The sequence below is a fragment of the Thermobia domestica genome, chromosome 2 (genome assembly GCF_964235325.1).
Source record: "Thermobia domestica chromosome 2, izTheDome1.hap1.1, whole genome shotgun sequence".
In the NCBI taxonomy this organism is placed as follows: Eukaryota; Metazoa; Arthropoda; class Insecta; order Zygentoma; family Lepismatidae; genus Thermobia; species Thermobia domestica.
Genome location: NC_137455.1, coordinates 297,251,132 through 297,275,412, shown reverse-complemented (window position 1 = coordinate 297,275,412; position 24,281 = coordinate 297,251,132).

The following is a 24,281-nucleotide window of genomic DNA, read 5'->3' as shown; positions in this document are numbered from 1 at the left end:
ATTTCGAAACAAAAACCTATGCCAATCGTTTGTGCTACGTTTGTTCCGGAATGTACCGCAAAAACTTTCGTTTTTACCACTTTCGGTACGAAGTTATAAGGGCTTTAAAGTGGGGTCTGGGGAAACGGCAGTCCCCACATAGGAATTTCAAAGGAAACTTATGCCAATCATTTGTGCTACGTTTGTGCCCAATTGTATTGCAAAATTTTTCGTTTGTACTACTTTCGGTACGAAGTTATAAGGGTTCTAAAGTGGGCGGCTGGACAAACGGCTGCCTCTAGCCTTGGAATTTAGAAACAAAAACTATGCTAATCGTTTATGCTCCGCTTGCGCCGGAATGTAAGGCAAAATTTTTCGGCTGTACCACTTCCGGTACGAAGTTACAAGTTTTTCAAAGTCTGGGGCTAAGGAAACGGCAGCTCCACCTAGGAATTCCTAAACAAAACCTATGCCAATCATTTGTGCTACGTTCGTGCCGGATTGTACCGCAAAAATTTTCGTTTCTACCATTTCCGGTACGAAATTATAAGGGATTTAAAGTGATTGCTGGGGAAACGGCAGCCTCCCCACCTACGAATTTCAAAACAAAACCTACGGTAATCGTTTGTGCTAAGTTTGTGCCGGAATGTACCGCAATAATTTTCGTTTTTAACACTTTCGGTACGAAATTATAAGGGTTTAAAAATGGGAGCTTGAGAAACGGAAACCTCCTAAAGTGAAATTTCGAAACGAAACCTATACCAATCATTTGTGCTAGGTTTGTGCCTGAATGTACCGCAAAAAGTTTCGTTTGTACAACTTCCGGTACGAAGTTGTAACAGTTTTAATGTGGGAGCTGGTGAAACGAAAACCTCCTACCTTGGAATTTCGAAACAAAACATATGCCAATCGTTTGTGCTACGTTTGTTCCGGAATGAACCGCAAAATCTTTCGTTTTTGCCACTTTCGCTACGAAGTTATAAGGGTTTTAAAGTGGGGGTGTTGGAAGAACGGCAGGCTAACATCTTGGAATTTTCCAAACCAAACCTATGCCAATCGTTTGTGCTACATTTGTGAAGGAATGTAAGGCCAAAATTTTCGTTTGTTCCACTTCCCGTACTAAGTTGTAAGAGTTTTAATGTGGGGGCTGGGGAAACGGCAAACTCCTATCTTGGAATTTCGAAACAAAACCTATGTGAATCGTTTGTGCTACGTTTTTGCCGGAATGTACCGCAAAAACTTTCGTGTTTACCACTTCCGGCACGAAGTTATAAGGGTACTAAAGTGGGGGGCTAGAGAAACGGCAGCCTCTAACCTTGGAATTTAGAAACAAAAAACTATGCCAATCGTTTGTGCAACACTTAGGCCGGAATGTACGCAAAAACTTTCGTTTGTACCACTTCCGGTACGAAGTTGTCAGGGTATTAAATTGGGGTGTGGAGAAACGGCAGCCTCCAAACTTGGAATGTCGAAACAAAACCTATGGCAATCATTTGTGCTACATTTGTGCCTGAATGTACCGCAACAATTTTCGTTTGCACCACTTCCGGTACGAAGTTATAAGGGATTTAAAGTGGGGGCTTGGGGAAACGGAAACCTCCTAAAGTGAAATTTGGAAACGAAACCTATGCCAATCGTTTGTGCTCGGTTTGTGCCTAAATGTACCGCAAAAAAATTTTGTTTGTACCACTTCCGGCACGAAGTTATAAGGGTTTTAAAGTGTGGAGCTTGAGAAACGGCAGCCTCCAACCTTCGAATTTAGAAACAAAAACTATGCCAATCGTTTGTGCTACGTTTGTGCCGAAATGTAAGGCACAAATTTTCGTTTGTACTACTTCCAGTAAAAAGTTATAATGGTTTCAAAGATGGGGCTAAGAAACGGCAGCCCCACCTAGGAATTTCAAAACAAAACCTATGCCAATCGTTTGTGCTACGTTTGTGCCGGATTGTACCGAACAAACTTTCGTTTCTACCACTTCCAGTAGGAAGTTATATGGGATTTAAAATGATTGCTGGGGAAACAGCAGCCCCCCACCTACGAATTTCAAAACAAAACATATGGTAATCGTTTGAGCTAAGTTTGTGCCGGATTGCACCGCAAAAGTATTCGTTTGTACCACTTCCGGTACGAAGTTTTAAACGTTTTAATGTAGGATCTGGGAAAACGGCAACCCACTACATTGGAATTTCGAAACAAAACATATGCCAATCGTTTGTGCTACGTTTGTGCCGGAATCTAAGGCACTAATTTTCGTTTGTACCACTTCCGGTACGAAGAAATAAGGGTTTTAAAGTGGGGGCCTGGGGAAACGGAAACCTCCTAAAGTGAAATTTGGAAACGAAACCTATCTCAATCGTTTGTGCTTGGTATGTGCCTAAATGTACCGCAAAAAATTTTGTTTGTACCACTTCCGGCACGAAGTTATAAGGGTTTTAAAGTGTGGAGCTTGAGAAACGGCAGCCTCCAAACTTCGAATTTAGAACCAAAAACTATGCCAATCGTTTGTGCTATGTTTGTGCCGAAATGTAAGGCACAAATTTTCGTTTGTACCACTTCCGGCACGAAGTTATAAGGGTTTTAAAGTGGGAAGCTTTAGAAACGGCAGCCTCCAACCTAGGAATTTAGATACTAAAAATATGCCAATAGTTTGTGCTACGTTTGTGGCGGAATGTAAGGCACAAATTTTCGTTTGCACCACTTCCAGTACGAAGTTATAAGTGTTTTAAAGTTGTGGCCAAGGAAAGGGCTGCCCCCACATAGGAATTTCAAAACAAAACTTATGCCAATCGTTTGTGCTACGTTTGTGCCGGAATATACCGCAAAAGTTTTCGTTTGAGCCGCTTCCGGTACGAAGTTTTAAGGGTTTTAAAGTGGGGGGCTGGAGAAACGGAAACCCTTTAAAGTGAAATTTCGAAACGAAACCTTTGCCAATCGTTTGTGCTAGGTTTATGCCTGAATGTAAAGCAAAAATTTTCGTTTGTAACACTTCCCGGACGAAGTTATAAGGGTTTTAAAGTGGGAGGCAGGAGAAACGGCAGCCTCTAACCTTGGAATGTAGAAACAACACCGATGCCAATCGTTTGTGCTACGTTTGTGAAGAAATATAAGGCTAAAAATTTAGTTTGTACCACTTCCGGTACGAAGTTGTAAGAGTTTTAATGTGGCGGCTGGGGAAACGGCAACACCCTACCTTGGAATTTCGAAACGAAACCTATGCAAATCGTTTGTGCTATGTTTGTGCCGGAATGTACCGCAAAAACTTTCGTTTGTACCACTTTCGGTACGAAGTTGTAAGAGTTTTAAGGTGGTGGAACTGGGGAAAGGCAATAACCTACCTTGGAATTTCGAAACGAAACCTATGGCAATCGTTCGTGCTACGTTTATTCCGGAATGTACAAAAAAAATTGTCGTTTGTACCACTTTCGGTACGAAGTTTTAATGGTTTTAAAGTGGGGGCTGGGCAAACGGCAGCCCCCACATAGGAATTTCAAAAGAAAACTTATGCCGATCTATTGTGCTACGTTTGTGCCGGAATGTGCCGCAAAAATTTTCGTTTGTACCACTTCCGGTACGAAGTTATAAGGCTTTTAAAGTGGGGGGCTTGTGAAACGGAAACCTCTTAAAGTGAAATTTCGAAACGAAATATATGTCAATCGTTTGTGCTAGGTTTGTGCCTGAATGTACCACAAAAATTTTCGTTTGTACCATTTCCGGCACGAAGTTATAAGGGTTTTAATGTGGGGACCTTTAGAAACGGCAGCCTCTAACCTTGGAATTTAGAAAAAAACCTATGCCAATCGTTTGTGCTACGTTTGCGCCGGAATGTACCGCAAAAACTCTCGTTTGTACCACTTTCGGTAAGAAGTTGTAAGAGTTTTAAGGTGGAGGGGCTGGGGAATGGGCAATCCTTTACCTTGGAATTTCGCAACGAAACCTATGGCAGTCGTTTGTGCTACGATTATGCCGGAATGTACCGCAAACATTTTCCTTTGTACCACTACCGGAACGAATTTATAAGAGTTTTAAAGTGAAGGCTGGAGAAACGGCAGCAGCCACATAGGAATTTCAAAACAAAACTTATGCAATCGTTTGTGCTACGTTTGTGCCGGAACGTACTGCAATAATTTTCGTTTGTACCATTTCCGGCACGAAGTTATAAGGGTTTAAAAGTGGGGAGCTTGTAAAACCGAAACCTCCTAAAGTGAAATTTCGAAACGAAACCTATACCAAGCATTTGTGCTAGGTGTGTGCCTGAATGTACCGCAAAAAGTTTCGTTTGTACCACTTCCGGTACGAAGTTGTAAGAGTTTTAATGTGGGAGCTGGTGAAACGAAAACGTCCTACCTTGGAATTTCGAAACAAAAACCTATGCCAATCGTTTGTGCTACGTTTGTTCCGGAATGTACCGCAAAAACTTTCGTATTTACCACTTTCGGTACGAAGTTATAAGGGCTTTAAAGTGGGGGCTGGGGAAACGGCAGTCCCCACATAGGAATTTCAAAGGAAACTTATGCCAATCATTTGTGCCACGTTTGTGCCCAATTGTATTGCAAAAATTTTCGTTTGTACTACTTTCGGTACGAAGTTATAAGGGTTCTAAAGAGGGGGGCTGGACAAACGGCTGCCTCTAGCCTTGGAATTTAGAAACAAAAACTATGCTAATCGTTTATGCTACGCTTGCGCCGGATGTAAGGCAAAATTTTTCGGCTGTACCACTTCCGGTACGAAGTTACAAGTTTTTCAAAGTGTGGGGCTAAGGAAACGACAGCTCCACCTAGGAATTTCAAAACAAAACCTATGCCAATCGTTTGTGCTACGTTTGTGCCGGAATGTACCGCAATAATTTTCGATTATACCACTTTCGGTACGAAATTATAAGGGTTTAAAAATAGGGCTTGAGAAACGGAAACCTCCTAAAGTGAAATTTCGAAACGAAACCTATACCAATCATTTGTGCTAGGTTTGTGCCTGAATGTACCGCAAAAAGTTTCGTTTGTACCACTTCCGGTACGAAGTTGTAAGAGTGTTAATGTGGGAGCTGGTGAAAAGAAAACCTCCTTCCTAGGAATTTCGAAACAAAACCTATGCCAATCGTTTGTGTTACGTTTGTTCCGGAATGTACCGCAAAAACGTTCGTTTTGCCACTTTCGGTACGAAGTTATAAGGGTTTTAAAGTGGGGGGTTGGAGTAACGGCAGGCTCCAATCTTGGTATTTCCAAACCAAACCTATGCCAATCGTTTGTGCTACATTTGTGAAAGAATGTAAGGCAAAAATTTTCGTTTGTTCCACTTCCCGTACGAAGTTGTAAGAGTTTTAATGTGGGGGCTGGGGAAACGGCAAACTCCTATCTTGGAATTTCGAAACAAAACCTATGCCAATCGTTTGTGCTACGTTTGTGCCGGAATGTACCGCAAAAACTTTCGTGTTCACTACTTGCTGTACGAAGTTATAAGGGTTCTAAAGTTGGGGCTGGGGAAAGGGCAGCCCCCCTAATAGTAATTTAAAACAAAAACTTATGCCAAACGTTTGTGCTACGTTTGTGCCGGAATGCACCGCAAAAATTTTCGTTTGTACCACTTCCGGTACGAAGTTATCAGGGTTTTAAAGTGAGGGGCAGGTGAAACGAATACCTCCTAAAGTGAAATTTCGAAACGAAACATATGCCAATCATTTGTGCTAGGTTTGTGCCTGAATGTACCGCAAAAAGTTTCGTTTATACCACTTCCGGCACGAAGTTATAAGGGTATTAAAGTAGGGGGCTAGAGAAACGGCAGCCTCTAACCTTGGAATTTAGAAACAAAGAACTATGCCAATCGTTTGTGCTACACTTAGGCAGGAATGTACGCAAAAACTTTCGTTTGTACCACTTCCGGTACGAAGTTGTAAGGGTATTAAATTGGGGGGTGGAGAAACGGCAGCCTCCAAACTTGGAATTTCGAAACAAAACCTATGGCAATCATTTGTGCTACGTTTGTGCCTGAATGTACCGCAATAATTTTCGTTTGCACCACTTCCGGTACGAAGTTATAAGGGTTTCAATGTGGGGGTTCTGGAGAAACGGCAGCCCCCACCTAGGAATTTCATAACAAAACCAATGCAAATCGTTTGTGCTACTATTGTATCGTATTGTACAGCAAAAAGTTTCGTTTCAACCACTTCCGGTACGAAATTATAAGGGATTTAAAGAGGGGGCTGGGGAAACAGCAGCCCCCCACCTACGAATTTCAAAACAAAACTTATGGTAATCGTTTGAGCTAAGTTTGTGCCGGATTGCACCGCAAAAGTATTCGTTTGTACCACTTCCGGTACGAAGTTTTAAGAGTTTTAATGTAGGATCTGGGAAAACGGCAACCCACTACCTTGGAATTTCGAAACAAAACCTATGCCAATCGTTTGTGCTACGTTTGTGCCGGAATCTAAGGCACTAATTTTCGTTTGTACCACTTCCGGTACGAAGTAATGAGGGTTTTAAAGTGGGGGCCTGGGGAAACGGAAACCTCCTAAAGTGAAATTTCGAAACGAAACCTATGCCAATCGTTTGTGCTCGGTTTGTGCCTGAATGTACCGCAAAAAATTTTGTTTGTACCACTTCCGGCACTAAGTTATAAGGGTTTTAAGTGTGGAGCTGGCGAAACGGGAGCCTCAAACCTTCGAATTTAGAAACAAAAACTATGCCAATCGTTTGTGCTACGTTTGTGCCGGAATGTAAGGCACAAATTTTCGTTTGTACTACTTCCGGTACGAAGTTATAATGGTTTCAAAGTTGGGGGCTAAGAAACGGCAGCCCCACCTAAGAATTTCAAAACAAAACCTATGCCAATCGTTTGTGCTTTGTTTGTGCCGGATGGTACCGAACAAATTTTCGTTTCTACCACTTCCAGTAGGAAGTTATATGGGATTTAAAATGATTGCTGGGGAAACGGCAGCCCCCACCTAGGAATTTCAAAACAAAACCTATGGCAATCATTTGTGCTACGTTTGTGCCCGAATGTACCGCAAAAACTTTCGTTTGTACCACTTCCGGTACGAAGTTGTAAGAGTTTTAAATTGGAGGGGCTGGGGAAAGGGCAATCAGCTACCTTGGAATTTCGAATCGAGACCTATGGCAATCGTTTGTGCTAGGTTTGTGGCTGAATGTACCGAACAAATTTTCGTTTCTACTACTTCCAGTAGAAAGTTATAAGGGATTTAAAATGATTGCTGGGGAAATGGCAGCCCCCTACCTAGGAATTTCAAAACTAAACGTATGGCAATCGTTTCTGCCGGAATGTTGCGCAAAAACTTTCGTTTGTACCACTTTCGATACGAAGTTGTAAGAGTTTTAATGTGGCGGCTGGGGAAACGGCAACCCTCTACCCTGGAATTTCGAAAAAAAAATATGCAAATCGTTTGTGCTACGTTTGTGCCGGAATGTACCGCAAAAACTTTCGTTTGTACCACTTTCGATACGAAGTTGTAAGAGTTTTAAGGTGGTGGGGCTGGGAAAAGGGCAATCCCCTACCTTGGAATTTCAAAACGAAACCTAAGGAAATCGTTTGTCCTACGTTTATTCCGGAATGTACCGCAAAAATTTTCGTTTGTAACACTTCCGGTACGAAGTTATAAGGGCTTTAAAGTGGAGGCTGGGGAAACGGCAGTCCCCACATAGGAATTTCAAAGGAAACTTATGCCAATCATTTGTTCTACCTTTGTGCCGAATTGTATTGCAAAAATTTTCGTTTGTACTACTTTCGGTACGAAGTTATAAGGGTTTTAAAGTGGGGGGCTGGAGAAACGGCAGCCTCTAACCTTGGAATTTAGAAACAAAAACTATGCCAATCGTTTATGCTACGCTTGCGCCGGAACGTAAGGCAAAATTTTTCGGTTGTACCACTTCCGGTACGAAGTTACAAGTTTTTCAAAGTGTGGGGCTAAGGAAACGGCAGCTCCACCTAGGAATTTCAAAACAAAACCTATGCCAAAAGTTTGTGCTACGTTCGTGCCGGATTGTACCGCAAAAATTTTCGTTTCTACCATTTCCGGTACGAAATTATAAGGGATTTAAAGTGATTGCTGGGGAAACGGCAGCCCCCCCACCTACGAATTTCAAAACAAAACATATGCCAATCGTTTGTGATACGTTTGTTCCGGAATGAACCGCAAAAACTTTCGTTTTTACTACTTTCGGTACGAAGTTATAAGGGTTTTAAAGTGGGGGGGGTTGGAGAAACGGCAGGCTATAATCTTGGAATTTCCAAACCAAACCTATGCCAATCGTTTGTGCTACATTTGTGAAGGAATGTAAGGCAAAAATTTTCCTTTGTTCCACTTCCCGTACGAAGTTGTAAGAGTTTTAATGTGGGGGCTGGGGAAACGGCCAACTCCTATCTTGGAATTTCGAAACAAAACCTATGCCAATCTTTTGTGCTAAGTTTGTGCCTGAATGTACCGTAAAAAGTTTTGTTTGTACCACTTCCGGTACGAAGTAATAAGGGTTTTAAAGTGGGGGCCTGGGGAAACGCAAACCTCCTAAAGTGAAATTTGGAAACGAAACCTATGCCAATCGTTTGTGCTCGGTTTGTGCCTAAATGTACCGCAAAAAATTTTGTTTGTACCACTTCGGGCACGAAGTTATAAGGGTTTTAAAATGGTGGGCTTTAGAAACGGAAACGTCCTAAAGTGAAATTTCGAAACTTAGATTATGCCAAACGTTTTGTGCTAGGCTTGTGCCATAATGTACCGCAAACATTTTCGTTTGTACCACTTCCGGCACGAAGTTATAAGGGATTTTATGTTGGGAGCTGCAGAAACGGCAGCCTCCAACCTTGGAATTTAGAAACAACACCTATGCCAATCGTTTGTGCTGCGTTTGTGCCGAAATGTAAGGCACAAATTTTCGTTTGTACTACTTTCAGTAAGAAGTTATATGGGATTTAAAATGATTGCTGGGGAAACGGCAGCCCCCACCTAGGAATTTCAAAACAAAACCTATGGCGATCGTTTGTGCTACGTTTGTGCCGGAATGGACCGCAAAAATTTTCGTTTGTACCACTTCCTGTACTAAGTTTTAGGAGTTTTTATGTGGGTGCTCGGGAAACGGCAACCCTCTACCTTGGAATTTCGCAACAAAACCTATAGCAACCGTTTGTGCTACGTTTGTGCCGGAATGTACCGCAAACATTTTCGTTTGTACCACTTCTGGTACGAAGTTTTAAGAGTTTTAAATTGGAGGGGCTGGGTAAAGAGCAATCCTTTAACTTGGAATTACGAAACGAAACCTATGCCATACGTTTGTGCTACGTTTGTGCTGGAATGTACCGCAAAATTTTCTTTTTTACCACTTCCGGTACGAAGTTATAAGGGTTTTAAAATGGTGGGCTTTAGAAACGGAAACGTCCTAAAGTGAAATTTCGAAACTTAGATTATGCCAAACGTTTTGTGCTAGGCTTGTGCCATAATGTACCGCAAACATTTTCGTTTGTACCACTTCCGGCACGAAGTTATAAGGGATTTTATGTTGGGAGCTGCAGAAACGGCAGCCTCCAACCTTGGAATTTAGAAACAACACCTATGCCAATCGTTTGTGCTGCGTTTGTGAAGGAATATAAGGCTAAAAATTTCGTTTGTACCACTTCCGGTACGAAGTTGTAAGAGTTTTAATGTGGCGGCTGGGGAAACGGCAACCCCCTACCTTGGAATTTCGAAACAAAACATATGCAAATAGTTTGTGCTACGTTTGTGGCGAAATGTAAGTCACAAATTTTCGTTTGTACCACTTCCAGTACGAAGTTATAAGGGTTTTAAAGTTGGGGCTAAGGAAACGGCAGCCTCACACATAGGAATTTCAAAACAAAACTTATGCCAATCGTTTGTGCTACGTTTGTGCCGGAATATACAGCAAAAGTTTTCGTTTGAGCCACTTCCATTACGAAGTTCTAAGGGTTTTAAAGTGGGGGGCTGGAGAAACGGAAACCCCCTAAAGTGAAATTTCGAAACGTAACCTATGCCAATCGTTTGTGCTAGGTTTATGCCTGAATGTACCGCAAAAATTTTCGTTTGTAATACTTCCGGCACGAAGTTAGAAGGGTTTTAAAGTGGGGGGCTGGAGAAACGGCAGCCTCCAACCTTGGAATTTAGAAACAACACCTATGCCAATCGTTTGTGATGCGTTTGTGAAGGAATATAAGGCTAAAAATTTCGTTTGTACCACTTCCGGTACGAAGTTGTAAGAGTTTTAATGTGGCGGCTGGGGAAACGGCAACCCCCTACCTTGGAATTTCGAAACAAAACCTATGCAAATCGTTTGTGATACGTTTGTGCCGGAATGTACCGCAAAAACTTTCGTTTGTACCACTTTCGGTACGAAGTTGTAAGAGTTTTAAGGTGGTGGGGCTGGGGAAACGGCAATCTCCTACCTTGGAATTTCGAAAAGAAACCTATGGCAATCGTTTGTGCTACGTTTATTCCGGAATGTACAACAAAAATTTTCGTTTGTACCACTTCCGGTACGACGTTTTAATGGTTTTAAAGTGCGGGCTGGGCAAACTGCAGCCTCCACATAGGAATTTCAAAACTAAACCTATGGCAATCGTTTGTGCCGGAATGGAGCGCAAAAACGTTCGTTTTTACCACTTTCGATACGACGTTCTAAGAGTTTTAATGTGGCGGCTGGGGAAACGGCAACCCTCTACCTTAAAATTTCGAAACAAAAAATATGGAAATCGTTTGTGCTACGTTTGTGCCGGAATGTACCGCAAAAACTTCCGTTTGTACCACTTTCGGTACGAAGTTGTAAGAGGTTTAAGGTGGTGGGCCTGGGGAAAGGGCAATACACTACCTTGGAATTTCGAATCGAGACCTATGGCAATCGTTTGTGCTAGGTTTGTGCCTGAATGTACCGAAAAAATTTTCGTTTGTACCACTTCCAGTAGAAAAATATAAGGGATTTAAAATGATTGCTGGGGAAACGGCAGCCCCCTACCTAGGAATTTCAAAACTAAACCTATGGCAATCGTTTGTGCCGGAATTGAGCGCAAAAACTTTCGTTTGTACCACTTTCGATACGAAGTTGTAAGAGTTTTAATGTGGCGGCTGGGGAAACGGCAACCCTCTACCTTAAAATTTCGAAACAAAAAATATGGAAATCGTTTGTGCTACGTTTGTGCCGGAATGTACCGCAAAAACTTTCGTTTGTACCACTTTCGATACGAAGTTGTAAGAGTTTTAAGGTGGTGGGGCTGGGGAAAGGGCAATCCGCTACCTTGGAATTTCGAAACAAAACCTAAGGAAATCGTTTGTCCTACGTTTATTCCGGAATGTACCGCAAAAATTTTCGTTTGTAACACTTCCAGTACGAAGTTATAAGGGCTTTAAAGTGGGGCCTAGGGAAACGGCAGTCCCCACATAGGAATTTCAAAGGAAACTTATGCCAATCATTTGTGCTATGTTTGTGCCGAATTGTATTGCAAAAATTTTCGTTTGTACTACTTTCGATACGAAGTTATAAGGGTTTTAAAGTGGGGGTCTGGAGAAACGGCAGCCTCTAACCTTGGAATTTAGAAACAAGAACTATGCCAATCGTTTATGCTACGCTTGCGCCGGAATGTAAGGCAAAATTTTTCGGTTGTATCACTTCCGGTACGAAGTTACAAGTTTTTCAAAGTGTGGGGCTAAGGAAACGGCAGCTCCACCTAGGAATTTCAAAACAAAACCTATGCCAATCATTTGTGCTACGTTCGTGCCGGATTGTACCGCAAAAATTTTCGTTTCTAGCATTTCCGGTACGAAATTATAAGGGATTTAAAGTGATTGCTGGGGAAACGGCAGCCCCCCACCTACGAATTTCAAAACAAAACCTACGGTAATCTTTTGTGCCGGAATGTACCGCAATAATTTTCATTCTTACCACTTTCTGTACGAAATTATAAGGGTTTAAAAATGGGGGCTTGAGAAACGGAATCCTCCTAAAGTGAAATTTCGAAACGAAACCTATACCAATCATTTGTGCTAGGTTTGTGCCTGAATGTAGCGCAAAAAGTTTCGTTTGTACAGCTTCGGGTACGAAGTTGTAAGAGTTTTAATGTGGGAGCTGGTGAAACGAAAACCTCCTACCTTGGAATTTCGAAACAAAACATATGCCAATCGTTTGTGCTACGTTTATTCCGGAACGAACTGCAAAAACTTTCGTTTTTACTACTTTCGGTACGAAGCTATAAGGGTTTTAAAGTGGGGGGGTTGGAGAAACGGCAGGCTCCAATCTTGGAATTTCCAAACCAAATCTATGCCAATCGTTTGTGCTACATTTGTGAAGGAATGTAAGTCAAAAATTTTCGTTTGTTCCACTTCCCGTAGGAAGTTGTAAGAGTTTTAATGTGGGTGCTGGGGAAAGGGCAAACTCCTATCTTGGAATTTCGAAACAAAACCTATGCCAATCGTTTGTGCTACGTTTGTGCCGGAATGTACCGCAAAAACTTTCGTGTTTACCACTTTCTGTACGAAGTTATAAGGGTTTTAAAGTTGGGGCTGGGGAAAGGGCAGCCCCCTAATAGTAATTTAAAAACAAAACTTATGCCAATCGTTTGTGCTACGTTTGTGCCGGAATATACAGCAAAAGTTTTCGTTTGAGCCACTTCCGGTACGAAGTTCTAAGGGTTTTAAAGTGGGGGGCTGGAGAAACGGAAACCCCCTAAAGTGAAATTTCGAAACGTAACCTATGCCAATCGTTTGTGCTAGGTTTATGCCTGAATGTACCGCAAAAATTTTCGTTTGTAATACTTCCGGCACGAAGTTAGAAGGGATTTAAAGTGGGGGGCTGGAGAAACGGCAGCCTCCAACCTTGGAATTTAGAAACAACACCTATTCCAATCGTTTGTGCTGCGTTTGTGAAGGAATATAAGGTTAAAAATTTCGTTTGTACCACTTCCGGTACGAAGTTGTAAGAGTTTTAATGTGGCGGCTGGGGAAACGGCAACCCCCTACCTTGGAATTTCGAAACAAAACATATGCAAATCGTTTGTGATACGTTTGTGCCGGAATGTACCGCAAAAACTTTCGTTTGTACCACTTTCGGTACGAAGTTGAAAGAGTTTTAAGGTGGTGGGGCTGGGGAAACGGCAATCTCCTACCTTGGAATTTCGAAAAGAAACCTATGGCAATCGTTTGTGCCGGAATGGAGCGAAAAAAAACTTTCGTTTGTACCACTTTCGATACGAAGTTCTAAGAGTTTTAATGTGGCGGCTGGGGAAACGGCAACCCGCTACCTTGGAATTTCAAAACAAAACCTATGCAAATCGTTTGTGCTACGTTTGTGCCGGAATGTACCGCAAAAACTTCCGTTTGTACCACTTTCGGTACGAAGTTGTAAGAGGTTTAAGGTGGTGGGCCTGGGGAAAGGGCAATCCACTACCTTGGAATTTCGAATCGAGACCTATGGCAATCGTTTGTGCTAGGTTTGTGCCTGAATGTACCGAAAAAATTTTCGTTTGTATCACTTCCAGTAGAAAGTTATGAGGGATTTAAAATGATTGCTGGGGAAACGGCAGCCCCCTACCTAGGAATTTCAAAACTAAACCTATGGCAATCGTTTGTGCCGGAATGGAGGACAAAAACTTTCGTTTGTACCACTTTCGATACGAAGTTGTAAGAGTTTTAATGTGGCGGCTGGGGAAACGGCAACCCTCTACCTTGGAATTTCGAAACAAAAAATATGGAAATCGTTTGTGCTACGTTTGTGCCGGAATGTACCGCAAAAACTTTCGTTTGTACCACTTTCGATACGAAGTTGTAAGAGTTTTAAGGTGGTGGGGCTGGGGAAAGGGCAATCCGCTACCTTGGAATTTCGAAACGAAACCTAAGGAAATCGTTTGTCCTACGTTTATTCCGGAATGTACCGCAAAAATTTTCGTTTGTAACACTTCCAGTACGAAGTTATAAGGGCTTTAAAGTGGGACCTGGGGAAACGGCAGTCCCCACATAGGAATCTCAAAGGAAACTTATGCCAATCATTTGTGCTACGTTTGTGCCGAATTGTATTGCAAAAATTTTCGTTTGTACTACTTTCGGTACGAAGTTATAAGGGTTTTAAAGTGGGGGTCTGGAGAAACGGCAGCCTCTAACCTTGGAATTTAGAAACAAGAACTATGCCAATCGTTTATGCTACGCTTGTGCCGGAATGTAAGGCAAAATTTTTCGGTTGTATCACTTCCGGTACGAAGTTACAAGTTTTTCAAAGTGTGGGGCTAAGGAAACGGCAGCTCCACCTAGGAATTTCAAAACAAAACCTATGCCAATCATTTGTGCTACGTTCGTGCCGGATTGTACCGCAAAAATTTTCGTTTCTAGCATTTCCGGTACGAAATTATAAGGGATTTAAAGTGATTGCTGGGGAAACGGCAGCCCCCCACCTACGAATTTCAAAACAAAACCTACGGTAATCGTTTGTGCCGGAATGTACCGCAATAATTTTCATTTTTACCACTTTCTGTACGAAATTATAAGGGTTTAAAAATGGGGGCTTGAGAAACGGAATCCTCCTAAAGTGAAATTTCGAAACGAAACCTATACCAATCATTTGTGTTAGGTTTGTGCCTGAATGTACCGCAAAAAGTTTCGTTTGTACAGCTTCGGGTACGAAGTTGTAAGAGTTTTAATGTGGGAGCTGGTGAAACGAAAACCTCCTACCTTGGAATTTCGAAACAAAACATATGCCAATCGTTTGTGCTACGTTTATTCCGGAACGAACCGCAAAAACTTTCGTTTTTACCACTTTCGGTACGAAGTTATAAGGGTTTTAAAGTGGGGGGGTTGGAGAAACGGCAGGCCCCAATCTTGGAATTTCCAAACCAAATCTATGCCAATCGTTTGTGCTACATTTGTGAAGGAATGTAAGTCAAAAATTTTCGTTTGTTCCACTTCCCGTACGAAGTTGTAAGAGTTTTAATGTGGGTGCTGGGGAAAGAGCAAACTCCTATCTTGGAATTTCGAAACAAAACCTATGCCAATCGTTTGTGCTACGTTTGTGCCGGAATGTACCGCAAAAACTTTCGTGTTTACCACTTCCTGTACGAAGTTATAAGGGTTTTAAAGTTGGGGCTGGGGAAAGGGCAGCCCCCTAATAGTAATTTAAAAACAAAACTTATGCCAATCGTTTGTGCTACGTTTGAGCCGGAATGTACCGCAAAAATTTTCGTTTGTACCACTTCCGGTACGAAGTTATCAGGGTTTTAAAGTGAGGGGCAGTTGAAACGGAAACCTCCTAAAGTAAAATTTCGAAACGAAACATATGCCAATCATTTGTGCTAGGCTTGTTCCTGAATGTACCGCAAAAAGTTTCGTTTGTACCACATCCGGCACGAAGTTATAAGGGATTTAAAGAGGGCGCTGGGTAAACAGCAGCCCCCCACCTACGAATTTCAAAACAAAACATATGGTAATCGTTTGAGCTAAGTTTGTGCCGGATTGCACCGCAAAAGTATTCGTTTGTACCACTTCCGGTACGAAGTTTTAAGAGTTTTAATGTAGGATCTGGGAAAACGGCAACCCACTACCTTGGAATTTCGAAACAAAATCTATGCCAATCGTTTGTGCTACGTTTGTGCCGGAATCTAAGGCACTAATTTTCGTTTGTACCACTTCCGGTACGAAGTAATAAGGGTTTTAAAGTGGGGGCCTGGGGAAACGGAAACCTCCTAAAGTGAAATTTCGAAACGAAACCTATGCCAATCGTTTGTGCTCGGTTTGTGAATGAATGTACCGCAAAAAATTTTGTTTGCACCACTTCCGGCACGAAGTTATAAGGGTTTTAAAGTGTGGAGGTGGAGAAACGGCAGCCTCCAACCTTCGAATTTAGAAACAAAAACTATGCCAATCGCTTATGCTACGTTTGTGCCGAAATGTAATGCACAAATTTTCGTTTGTACTACTTCTAGTACGAAGTTATAATGGTTTCAAAGTTGGGGGCTAAGAAACGGCAGCAACACCTAGAATTTCAAAACAAAACCTATGCCAATCCTTTGTGCTACGTTTGTGCCGGATTGTACCGAACAAACTTTCGTTTCTAAAACTTCCAGTAGGAAGTTATATGGGATTTAAAATGATTGCTGGGAAAACGGCAGCCCCCACGTAGGAATTTCAAAACAAAACCTATGGCAATCGTTTGTGCTACGTTTTTGCCGGAACGGACCGCAAAAATTTTCGTTTGTACCACTTCCGGTACTAAGTTTTAAGAGTTTTAATGTGGGATTACGCAACAAAACCTATACCAACCGTTTGTGCTACGTTTGTGCCGGAATGTACCGCAAACATTTTCGTTTGTACCACTTAAGGTACGAAGTTGTAAGAGTTTTAGGGTGGTGGTGCTGGGGAAAGGGCAATCCCCTACCTTGGAATTTCGAAAGGAAATCTATGGCAATCGTTTGTGCTACGTTTGTGCTAGAATGTACCGCAAAATTTTCTTTTTTACCACTTCCGGTACGAAGTTATAAGGGTTTTAAAGTGGTGGGCTTTAGAAACGGAAACCTCCTAAAGTGAAATTTCGAAACTTAGATTATGCCAATCGTTTTGTGCTAGGCTTGTGCCTTAATGTACCGCAAACATTTTCGTTTGTACCACTTCCGGCACGAAGTTATAAGGGATTTAAAGTGGGGAGCTGGAGAAACGGCAGCCACCAACCTTGGAATTTAGATACTAAAAATATGCCAATCGTTTGTGCTACGTTTGTGGCGGAATGTAAGTCACAAATTTTCGTTTGTACCACTTCCAGTTCGAAGTTATAAGGGTTTTAAAGTTGGGGCTGAGAAAACGGCAGCCCCCACATAGGAATTTCAAAACAATACTTATGCCAATCGTTTGTGCTACGTTTGTGCCGGAATGTGCTGCAAAAATTTTCGTTTGTACCACTTTCGGTACGAAGTTATAAGGCTTTTAAATTGGGGTGCTTGTGAAACGGAAACCTCCTAAAGTGAAATTTCGAAACGAAACATATACCAATCGTTTGTTCTAGGTTTGTGCCTGAATGTAGCGCAAAAATTTTCGTTTGTACCGTTTCCGGCACGAAGTTATAAGTGTTTTAATGTGGGGAGCTTTATAAACGCCAGCCTCTAACCTTGGAATTTAGAAACAAAACCTATGCCAATCGTTTGTGCTACGTTTGCGCCGGAATGTACCGCAAAAACTTTCGTTTGTACCACTTTCGGTACGAAGTTGTAAGAGTTTTAAGGTCTAGGGGCTGGGGAAAGGGCAATCCCCTACCTTGGAATTTCGTAACGAAACCTATGGCTGTCGTTTGTGCTACGATTATGCCGGAATGTACCGCAAACATTTTCGTTTGTACCACTTATGGTACGAAGTTATAAGGGTTTAAAAGTGAAGGTTGGGGAAACGGCAGCAGCCACATAGGAATTTCAAAACAAAACTTATGCCAATCGTTTGTGCAGGAACGTACCGCAATAATTTTCGTTTGTACCATTTCCGGCACGAAGTTATAAGGGTTTAAAAGTGGGGGGCTTGTGAAACGGAAACCTCCTAAAGAAAAATTTCGAAACGAAACATATGTCAATCGTTTGTGCTAGGTTTGTGCCTGAATGTACCACAAAAATTTTCGTTTGTGCCATTTCCGGCACGAAGATATAAGGGTTTTAAAGTTAGGGCTGGAGAAACGGCAGCCTCTAACCTTGGAATTTAGAAACAAAACCTATGCCATTCGTTTATGCTACGTTTGCTCCGGAATGAACCACAAAAATTTTCGTTTGTACCACTTTCGGTACGAAGTTGTAAGAGTTTTCAATTGGAGGGGCTGGGGAAAGGGCAATCAGCTACCTTGGAATTTCGAATCGAAACATATGGCAATCGTTTGTGCTAGGTTTGTGCCTGAATGTACCGCAAAAAGTATCATTTGTACCACTTCCGGCACGAAGTTTTAAGAGTTTTAATGTGGGATCTGGGAAAACGGCGACCCACTACCTTGGAATTTCGAAACAAAACCTATGCCAATCGTTTGTGCTACGTTTGTGCCGGAATCTGAGGCACTAATTTTCGTTTGTACCACTTCCGGTACGAAGTAATAAGGGTTTTAAAGTGGGGCCCTGGGGAAACGGAAACCTCCTAAAGTGAAATTTCGAAACGAAACCTATGCCAATCGTTTGTGCTCGGTTTGTGCCTGAATGTAACGCAAAAAATTTTGTTTGTACCACTTCCGGCACGAAGTTATAAGGGATTTAAAGTGTGGAGCTGGAGAAACGGCAGCCTCCAACCTTCGAATTTACAAACAAAAACTATGCCAATCGTTTGTGCTACGTTTGTGACGGAATGTAAGGCACAAATTTTCGTTTGTACTACTTCCGGTACGAAGTTATAATGGTCTCAATGTTGGGGGCTAAGAAACGGCAGCCCCACCTAGGAATTTCAAAACAAAACCTATGCCAATCGTTTGTGCTACGTTTGTGCCGGATTGTACCGAAGAAATTTTCGTTTCTACCACTTCCAGTAGGAAGTTATATGGGATTTAAAATGATTGCTGGGGAAACGGCAGCCCCCACCTAAGAATTTCAAAACAAAACCTATGGCAATCGTTTATGCTACGTTTGTGCCGGAATGGACCGCAAAAATTTTCGTTTGTACCACTTCCGGTACTACGTTTTATGAGTTTTAATGTGGGGGCTCGGGAAACGGCAACCCTCTACCTTCGAATTTCGCAACAAAACCTAATCGTTTTTCCTATGTTTGTGTCGGAATATACCCGAAAAGTTTTCGTTTGTGCCACTTCCGGTACGAAGTTATAAGGGTTTTAAAGTTGGGGGCTTGAGAAACGGAAACCCCCTAAAGTGAAATTTCGAAACGAAACCTATGCCAATCGTTTGTGCTAGGTTTATGCCTGAATGTACCGCAAAAATTTTCGTTTGTAATACTTCCGGCACGAAGTTAGAAGGGTTTTAAAGTGGGAGGCTGGAGAAACGGAAGCCTCCAACCTTGGAATTTAGAAACAAAACCTATGCCAATCGTTTGTGCTACGTTTGTGCCGGAATCTAAGGCACTAATTTTCGTTTGTACCACTTCCGGTATGAAGTAATAATGGTCTCAATGTTGGGGGCTAAGAAACGGGAGCCCCACCTAGGAATTTCAAAACAAAACCTATGCCAATCGTTTGTGCTACGTTTGTGCCGGATTGTACCGAAGAAATTTTCGTTTCTACCACTTCCAGTAGGAAGTTATATGGGATTTAAAATGATTGCTGGGGAAACGGCAGCCCCCACCTAGGAATTTCAAAACAAAACCTATGGCAATCGTTTGTGCTACGTTTGTGCCGGAATGGACCGCAAAAATTTTCGTTTGTACCACTTCCGGTACTACGTTTTATGAGTTTTAATGTGGGGGCTCGGGAAACGGCAACCCTCTACCTTGGAATTTCGCAACAAAACCTATAGCAACCGTTTGTGCTACGTTTGTGCCGGAATGTACCGCAAACATTTTCGTTTGTACCACTTCCGGTACGAAAGTTTAAGAGTTTTAAATTGGAGGGGCTGGGTAAAGGGCAATCCCTTAACTTGGAATTTCGAAACAAAACCTATGCCATACGTTTGTGCTACGTTTGTTCTGGAATTTACCGCAATATTTTCTTTTTTACCACTTCCGGTACGAAGTTATAAGGGTTTTAAAGTGGTGGGCTTTAGAAACGGAAACCTCCTAAAGTGAAATTTCGAATATAAGGCTAAAAATTTCGTTTGTACCACTTTCGGTACGAAGTTATAAGGCTTTTAAATTGGGGGGCTTGTGAAACGGAAACTTCCTAAATTGAAATTTCGAAACGAAACATATACCAATCGTTTGTGCTAGGATTGTGCCTGAATGAACCGCAAAAATTTTTGTTTGTACCATTTCCGGCACGAAGTTTTAAGGGTTTTCAAGTGGGGGCTGGGCAAACGGCAGCCCCCACATAGGAATTTCAAAAGGAAACTTATGCCAATCGTTTGTGCTACGTTTGTGCCGGTATGTACCTCAATAATTTTCTTTTGTAAGCTTTCGGTACAAAGCTTTAAGAGTTTTAATCTGTGGGCTGGGGAAACGGCAACCTCTAACCTTGGAAGTTAGAAACCAAAACTATGCCAATCGTTTGTGCTACACTTGGGCCGGAATGTAAGGCAAAAGGTTTCGTTAGTACCACTTCCGGTACGAGGTTATAAGGGATTTAAAGTTATTGCTGGGGAAACGGCAGCCCACCACCTAAGAATTCAAACCAACATCTTTGGCAATCGTTTGTGCTACGTTTGTGCCGGAATGTACCGTAAAAAGTTTCGTTTGTAACACTTCCGGTACGAAGTTTTAAGAGTTTTAATGTGGGGGCTGGGGAAACAGCAACCTCCTACCTTGGAATTTCGAAACAAAACCTATGCCAATCGTCTGTGCCGGAATGTACGCAAAAACTTTCGTTTGTACAACTTTCGGTACGAAGTTATAAGGGTTTTTAAGTCGGGGGCTTGAGAAACGGCAGCCTCCAACCTTGGAATTTACAAACAAAAACTATGCCAATCGTTTGTGCTACGTTTGTGAAGGAATGTAATGCAAAACTTCTCATTTGTACCACTTCCGGTACGAAGTTTTAAGGGTTTTCAAGTGGGGCTGGGCAAACGGCAGCCCCCACATAGGAATTTCAAAAGAAAACTTATGCCAATCGTTTGTGCTACATTTGTGCCGGAATGTACCGTAAAAATTTTCGTTTGTACCACTTTCGGTACGAAGTTATAAGGGTTTTAAAGTGGGAAGCTGGTGAAACGGCAGCCCCACCTAGGAATTTCAAAACGAAACTTATGTCAATCGTTTGTGCTAGGTTTGTTCCGGAATGTACGCAAAAAATGTTGTTTGTACCACTTCCGGTACGAAGTTATAAGGGTTTTAAAGTGGGGGCTGGAGAAAGGGGAACCTCCTAAAGTGAAATTTCCAAACGAAACCTATGCTAATCGTTTTTCCTATGTTTGTGTCGGAATATACCGCAAAAGTTTTCGTTTGTGCCACTTCCGGTACGAAGTTATAAGGGTTTTAAAGTTGGGGGCTTGAGAAACGGAAACCCCCTAAAGTGAAATTTCGAAACGAAACCTATGCCAATCGTTTGTGCTAGGTTTATGCCTGAATGTACCGCAAACATTTTCGTTTGTAATACTTCCGGCACGAAGTTAGAAGGGTTTTAAAGTGGGAGGCTGGAGAAACGGAAGCCTCCAACCTTGGAATTTAGAAACAAAACCTATGCCAATCGTTTGTGCTACGTTTGTGCCGGAATCTAAGGCACTAATTTTCGTTTGTACCACTTCCGGTACGAAGTAATAATGGTCTCAATGTTGGGGGCTAAGAAACGGCAGCCCCACCTAGGAATTTCAAAACAAAACCTATGCCAATCGTTTGTGCTACGTTTGTGCCGGATTGTACAGAAGAAATTTTCGTTTCTACCACTTCCAGTAGGAAGTTATATGGGATTTAAAATGATTGCTGGGGAAACGGCAGCCCCCACCTAGGAATTTCAAAACAAAACCTATGGCAATCGTTTGTGCTACATTTGTGCCGGAATGTACCGTAAAAATTTTCGTTTGTACCACTTTCGGTACGAAGTTATAAGGGTTTTAAAGTGGGAAGCTGGTGAAACGGCAGCCCCACCTAGGAATTTCAAAACGAAACTTATGTCAATCGTTTGTGCTAGGTTTGTTCCGGAATGTACGCAAAAAAATTTGTTTGTACCACTTCCGGTACGAAGTTATAAGGGTTTTAAAGTGGGGGCTGGAGAAAGGGAAACCTCCTAAAGTGAAATTTCCAAACGAAACCTATGCTAATCGTTTTTCCTATGTTTGTGTCGGAATATACCGCAAAAGTTTTCGTTTGTGCCACTTCCGGTACGAAGTTATAAGGGTTTTAAAGTTGGGGGCTTGAGAAACGGAAACCCCCTAAAGTGAAATTTCGAAACGAAACCTATTCCAATCGTTTGTGCTAGGTTTATGCCTGAATGTACCGCAAAAATTTTCGTTTGTAATACTTCCGGCACGAAGTTAGATGGGTTTTAAAGTGGGAGGCTGGAGAAACGGAAGCCTCCAACCTTGGAATTTAGAAACAAAACCTATGCCAATCGTTTGTGCTACGTTTGTGCCGGAATCTAAGGCACTAATTTTCGTTTGTACCACTTCCGGTACGAAGTAATAATGGTCTCAATGTTGGGGGCTAAGAAACGGCAGCCCCACCTAGGAATTTCAAAACAAAACCTATGCCAATCGTTTGTGCTACGTTTGTGCTGGATTGTACCGAAGAAATTTTCGTTTCTACCACTTCCAGTAGGAAGTTATATGGGATTTAAAATGATTGCTGGGGAAACGGCAGCCCCCACCTAGGAATTTCAAAACAAAACCTATGGCAATCGTTTGTGCTACGTTTGTGCCGGAATGGACCGCAAAAATTTTCGTTTGTACCACTTCCGGTACTACGTTTTATGAGTTTGAATGTGGGGGCTTGGGAAACGGCAACCCTCTACCTTGGAATTTCGCAACAAAACCTATACCAACCGTTTGTGCTACGTTTGTGCCGGAATGTACCGCAAACATTTTCGTTTGTACCACTTCCGGTACGAAAGTTTAAGAGTTTTAAATTGGAGGGGCTGGGTAAAGGGCAATCCCTTAACTTGGAATTTCGAAACAAAACCTATGCCATACGTTTGTGCTACGTTTGTTCTGGAATTTACCGCAATATTTTCTTTTTTACCACTTCCGGTACGAAGTTATAAGGGTTTTAAAGTGGTGGGCTTTAGAAACGGAAACCTCCTAAAGTGAAATTTCGAATATAAGGCTAAAAATTTCGTTTGTACCACTTTCGGTACGAAGTTATAAGGCTTTTAAATTGGGGGGCTTGTGAAACGGAAGCTTCCTAAATTGAAATTTCGAAACGAAACATATACCAATCGTTTGTGCTAGGATTGTGCCTGAATGAACCGCAAAAATTTTTGTTTGTACCATTTCCGGCACGAAGTTTTAAGGGTTTTCAAGTGGGGGCTGGGCAAACGGCAGCCCCCACATAGGAATTTCAAAAGAAAACTTATGCCAATCGTTTGTGCTACGTTTGTGCCGGTATGTACCTCAATAATTTTCTTTTGTAAGCTTTCGGTACAAAGCTTTAAGAGTTTTAATCTGTGGGCTGGGGAAACGGCAGCCTCTAACCTTGGAAGTTAGAAACCAAAACTATGCCAATCGTTTGTGCTACACTTGGGCCGGAATGTAAGGCAAAAGGTTTCGTTAGTACCACTTCCGGTACGAAGTTATAAGGGATTTAAAGTTATTGCTGGGGAAACGGCAGCCCACCACCTAAGAATTCAAACCAACATCTTTGGCAATCGTTTGTGCTACGTTTGTGCCGGAATGTACCGTAAAAAGTTTCGTTTGTAACACTTCCGGTACGAAGTTTTAAGAGTTTTAATGTGGGGGCTGGGGAAACAGCAACCTCCTACCTTGGAATTTCGAAACAAAACCTATGCCAATCGTCTGTGCCGGAATGTACGCAAAAACTTTCGTTTGTACAACTTTCGGTACGAAGTTATAAGGGTTTTTAAGTCGGGGGCTTGAGAAACGGCAGCCTCCAACCTTGGAATTTACAAACAAAAACTATGCCAATCGTTTGTGCTACGTTTGTGAAGGAATGTAATGCAAAACTTCTCATTTGTACCACTTCCGGTACGAAGTTTTAAGGGTTTTCAAGTGGGGCTGGGCAAACGGCAGCCCCCACATAGGAATTTCAAAAGAAAACTTATGCCAATCGTTTGTGCTACATTTGTGCCGGAATGTACCGTAAAAACTTTCGTTTGTACCACTTTCGGTACGAAGTTATAAGGGTTTTAAAGTGGGAAGCTGGTGAAACGGCAGCCCCACCTAGGAATTTCAAAACGAAACTTATGTCAATCGTTTGTGCTAGGTTTGTTCCGGAATGTACGCAAAAAATGTTGTTTGTACCACTTCCGGTACGAAGTTATAAGGGTTTTAAAGTGGGGGCTGGAGAAAGGGGAACCTCCTAAAGTGAAATTTCCAAACGAAACCTATGCTAATCGTTTTTCCTATGTTTGTGTCGGAATATACCGCAAAAGTTTTCGTTTGTGCCACTTCCGGTACGAAGTTATAAGGGTTTTAAAGTTTGGGGGCTTGAGAAACGGAAACCCCCTAAAGTGAAATTTCGAAACGAAACCTATGCCAATCGTTTGTGCTAGGTTTATGCCTGAATGTACCGCAAACATTTTCGTTTGTAATGCTTCCGGCACGAAGTTAGAAGGGTTTTAAAGTGGGAGGCTGGAGAAACGGAAGCCTCCAACCTTGG